The sequence below is a fragment of the Balaenoptera borealis genome (genome assembly GCF_965194805.1).
Source record: "Balaenoptera borealis genome assembly, chromosome: 13".
In the NCBI taxonomy this organism is placed as follows: domain Eukaryota; kingdom Metazoa; phylum Chordata; class Mammalia; order Artiodactyla; family Balaenopteridae; genus Balaenoptera; species Balaenoptera borealis.
This window is the reverse complement of record NC_138870.1, coordinates 43,555,540-43,561,014: the sequence shown is the minus strand read 5'-3', so window position 1 is coordinate 43,561,014 and position 5,475 is coordinate 43,555,540.

Genomic DNA, 5,475 nt, shown 5'->3' with positions numbered 1-5,475 from the left:
AATTTATTTCCTACTCCAAGTTTTATTTTCCTCTTATCTACACATCTACATGTCAGGAATACCTTTTTTTCCCTACAATATCATTTTTTGATGGAAACTTCCAGACTTACTCAGATGGGAAAAAGGAGGGGGGAGAATAAAAGCCCACACTTCTTCAGGATTTCAATCAACAACCTCATTTTCTTCTAACAGTTGAAGTGAACTTCTTATGAATAATGGATGACAACCTGATGAATATGCACACAGCCTATTATGCCTGTGAGGTTTGGTGAATAATTTATGAGCTAAAATGTTCCTCACCTTGTTACTGTACAAAAATTATGGGAAAAAAACCCATATTTACCCTTTGAGCTGGTAAGGTGATCTGTCAGAGTGACAGCAGCCCAGCAATAATTTTACATCATTGCTAAAATTAAAGTAAATAGAATATATGCATTTCAGGGTGGGAAGTCTATAAAAAAAATGGAGCATGCCCAGCCACACTCCTTGCCACATGCAAATTTTTCAGAACTCTGGCTTCTCACCTTAAAATAGCCCTGTATTGTTAACAGCACCTTCTCTTTGATGGCCCATTCTTCTCATAAGGACTTCAATATAACCAGTCAAGGTGGATAACAGCTTCCTTGTTTTATGAAGCTGGCTAAGCACAAACTATTGACATTGTAAAATTTAAGACATCAGAGATTTAAAAAAAAGAAAGTCCTAAAAGCTTTCAGAGAACAAGCAGATAAACACATGGCGGGCGGCGGGGGGTGGTGGGGTGGGGGGGGGGGTGGAGGCTCGGCGGGACCTGGCCCAGAAGCACTTGAAAATGCATTTGCATTGCTGTCTTTCCTCACAGCTGAGAGGTTTTTTTCCTGCTGACCAACCTGACTCCCTGCTGTATCATCCTTCAACTCACTCCCACCACCTGCCCAAGCCTCCTTCCCTTAGCAACAGCAGAGATGCCTTTAATCTGGTGATTGGAGGGGGGAGGGGCAAGATTAACTACGCAGTTAAGGAAGGTGTTTGGAAAAATATGCCTGGATCCTGGAGAAATTTGGTTGCTCCAGGGCAAGTTTTGAAGATTTGAAATTGGGTCAGTTCTCAAACCAGGTAAAACAGGATCCTAAGTGTTATCTACTTAGATTCCAAGAGCTTTCTAGGAATAGAGTACAGGGCCAAGGGAGACTCTTACTGTCAACAGAGCATCCCTGATATGCTAGGTGCTTGGAGGAGACTGGGTAAAAGAGGAAACATAAGGCCCTGTCCTATATCTGTTGGGTAAACCAATATATTCTCAGGAAACAGAATGAAAGGCCTACTAACTACAAATTATATAATGAAGTTATTGGAGCAATGATGTAATTAAAATAATAATATTAATTAGAACAATTTGGTATTATTCAAGAAGACCTCTTGGACGGGGTAAATCTTGAGTAGAGTTTGCAAAGAAAGAAAGGACCCAACTGAATGGAAAGATTGGAGGTATATATGGCCAGGCCTTCCTGATCTGGGCCCTGCCTATCTTTCCAACTTCATTTTGTGCAATTCTCCCCTGTCACTTGCTGTGTTCCAACCACATTGATCCTCTTTCAGTTTCTTGAACAACAAATTTATTCCTGCCTCACTGCTTCTGCTGTTCCTTCGGTCTCCTGCTTACTAGATCTTTTAAACTTTGCCTTATATATGACTTCCTCAGGGAGGCCTTCCCTGCCCCCCCCCCCCCCCCGTGTTATTCTCTCTCATATCATCTTCTGGTTTTCTTTTTTTTTAAAAATTATTTATTTATTTAATTATTTATTTTTTGGGCTGTGTTGGGTCTTCGTTTCTGTGCGAGGGCTTCCTCTAGCTGTGGCAAGCGGGGACCACTCTTCATCGCGGTGCGCGGACCTCTCACTGTCGCGGCCTCTCTTGTTGCGGAGCACAGGCTCCAGACGCGCAGGCTCAGTAATTGTGGCTCATGGGCCCAGTTGCTCCGCGGCATGTGGGATCTTCCCAGACCAGGGCTCGAACCCGTGTCCCCTGCATTAGCAGGCAGATTCTCAACCACTGCGCCACCAGGGAAGCCCCCACCTTCTGGTTTTCTTAATCATCACATGTAATGATATATTTCTGTGTTTATTTTTTGTTTAACATCTGTTTCCCCAGAAGACCATAAATTCCAAGAAAGCTGTCTGTTTTGTTTACCACTGGACACTTAGCATCCAGCCCAGTGTTTGGCACATAGTAGACAATAAATATTTGTTGAATAAATGTAGGCTCAGAGGCATGGGAAGTGGAGTGAAGGAGAAAAAGGAAATGTGCTGGGCTGAGGATACTGTTGATGAGTTTTCTTTGGCATGGCACGTCACTAGTGACATCTCCCAACTCAGTCATGGAAATATTTGCATTGTTGACATTTTTTCTGATTATAAAATATATACTTATTCTAAAAATCTTATATTTCAATATTGCAAAAAAGAGAGAGAGACTGTACTGCAAGTATTGGTGAGGGTGTGGAACAACTAGAATTCTCATACATTACTAGTAAGGATATAAATTGGTTCAAACATTTTGGAAAAGTATTTAGCAGTATCTACAATCCCACTCCTCAGTATCTACCCAGGAGAAATATGTGCATATATTCACTAAAAGACTTATGCAAGAATGTTTACAGCAGCTTTATTCATAAAAGACAAAAAGAAACAACCCAAATGCCCATCAATAGTAGAATGGATAAACTGTGGTATAATTATACAATGGAATATATGCAGCGATAAAAAAGAACAAATAATACTGTTAGACACAACAACATGGGTGAATCTCAAAAACATATGTTGAGTAACAGAAACCAGACACAAAAGAGTACACATGCTGTCTGATTCCATTTATATGAAGTTCAAGAACCGGCAAAATTAAGCTATGGTGATAACTGGAAGTTTACTTAACAAGGAACACAGGGGAGTCTTCTCAGCTATTGGAAATGCTCTACATCATGTTGTGGGTGGCGATTTTGTATATATTTATAAAATATATATACGTGTGTGTGATATAATAAAATATAATGATTATAATAAATATATAAATAATATATGTAATCTACTATATATGTAGATGTAGGCAAGTAATATATGTAGATAATAATAAATATTTTATATATATAAATAATTCATCAAGATGTACATTTAAGATTTGTGTACTTTGCTGTGTGCATGTTATACCCCAATAAAAAATTTAAACAAAAAAGTAGTATATGTTCAGCATCAAAAATTTAAGAAGTGTGTACAATATAAAATTAAGGCTTCCTTTTCCCAAAGAAAACCACAATTAACATTTTTTTTTTTTTTTAAATTTATTTATTTTTGGCTGTGTTGGGGCTCCGTTGCTATGCTCGGGCTTTCTTTAGTTGCGGCGAGCGAGCGGGGGCTACTGTTTGTTGCGGTGCGTGGGCTTCTCTTTGAGGTCTTGTTGCGGAGCATGGGCTCCAGGTGCGCGGGCTTCAGTAGTTGTGGCTCACCGGCTCTAGAGCGCAGCCTCAACAGATGTGGCGCATGGGCTTAGTTGCTCCACGGCATGTGGGATCTTCCTGGACCAGGGCTCGAACCTGTGTCCCCTGCATTGGCAGGAGGATTCTTAACCATTGCGCCACCAGGGAAGCCCCACAATTAACATTTTGATGTATGTGTCCATGAACCCCTTTGATCACATCCATTTCTTTCTTCATACTATCCCTGATATTCATGTCATCCAAAGCATTTGATTTATCTGTGTGTAGCACCAAACCAAGTCACATAGACTAAGAGTTTTTGTCTTCATGTGACAACGTTCAATAACAATACTGAGCCTCTTCTTCACATAAAGAGCAGTAGGAAATCCAAAAATTAGTAAGTCACAATCTGTGCTCTTGAGGAATTTACAGTCTGAGAGGAAGGACCATAGGGACTACAGACCAAACAAAACCCCCCAAGAACTATAACACCACGTCATGTATTAGTTTCACAAGGCCAGTTAAAACAGATTAAAACTATTGTACAGATAATGATACCTTACAATCGTAGAGCGATTAGCGTTTTCCAAAGTTTTTTCACGTACAGGCTCACAATTAAACTTCTTAACCCTGTGAAGTAATGATTATAGATATCACCCTCTTTTCTTAAAAGTAATGAAGAAGTTAAACTACCTGCCTGAACTTCTAGTGGAAGAGTTGGGACTAAAACCTAAATATTCTGACTCCTAATCCATTTGGTTACTCATAAATCTGCCAGGTGCAGGGAACATTCTGGAAAAGTGTGTAGTGATGGTCTACCATCTGGTGCTGCTCTCTTCTCCTCCTCTCCCCTCCCAGTGTCCTTCCATGGGAGGAGGCGTTAAGCAACAGTGGGCTGAGGGCTCCACCTCTATTCTCACACTAACTCTAACTCACCTATGCTTAGCTCATCCCAAGCGGGGAGCGGTGGCAGTGGATGGAAGGGCAGAGGGGAAGCAGCCCAGGCTGATGGCAGGCTGCCTCAACGTTGGGCTCCACAGCTTACTGGATTTACAGTGCTCCCTCCTCCCCAACTCGCCTCCCCTCATTCTTTTTCTTCCCCTTTGTTCTTCCAACTCCTTCCTCTTTCATGTGTCAACTACTTCTCCGTCCACTTACCCTCAGCCCCAAACGGTGGCTCGTCTTATCCCTTCCCCTTTCCATACCTTCAAGAGCCTCTATTAAATAAACCAAACCCTCCTCGCCATCACCACCGCCAAAGCAGAACGTTGTTTTTTCTCCATGCCACAGAACTTTGTCTATATTTTACATTTCCTAGTCTACTTGGTCAAGAAAGCAGGCAAGCTGTCTTTAGTCAAGACAGCCCACCACTGCTCTTGAGGTGGGGGTGAGGGAGCTTTCAGGCCCAGGGTCCCCTCCGTGAGATGGAGCTGGGGCACAGCTGCTCAGAAGGTTGGTTAGGCCCTGGCTGAGCGATGTCTGCGTTCCCTCCCTTTTCTCGCAGTGGGGTCCCGGCCTGGGGCTTGGGAATGGACATGGACTTGACTTTCAGCGTTGAGGAGGGCAACTGACTTAACCCCGAGAGGAAAGGTGGCCGCTGGGAGTCACGGCCCCAATCCTGGGCTGACGGGAATGTGGCATAGGGTCCCCAGTCCGGACTCCCGTGCTCCCGCTCCCACTCTCGCACCTTCCAAAATGGAACGACCTCAACCGGCACCTCGGAGGGGGCTGCGTGACCCGCCCCACCGGCCTTCCACTCCTGTCCGGGGAGTGAGCCTGTGAGGCCTCCGGGGTGGCAAGGGTCTGAGCCCCCCGGCTCCCCGCCCCAATCGCTCTTTCTCGGCTCCCAAGATCCCCTCCCTTCCTCGCCGGCCCGCCCAGCCCGCCGCCCCCGGCGGCTGGCGCGCGCGGTGCAGCATGCGGCAAAGCTCTTTGCATAAATTATGCTCATGACGCAGCAGCTAAAAAAATCCAAGTAGCAGAAGGAGGGAAAAAGGGAGGGGGGGGGTGGGAGAAAAAGGAGGGGG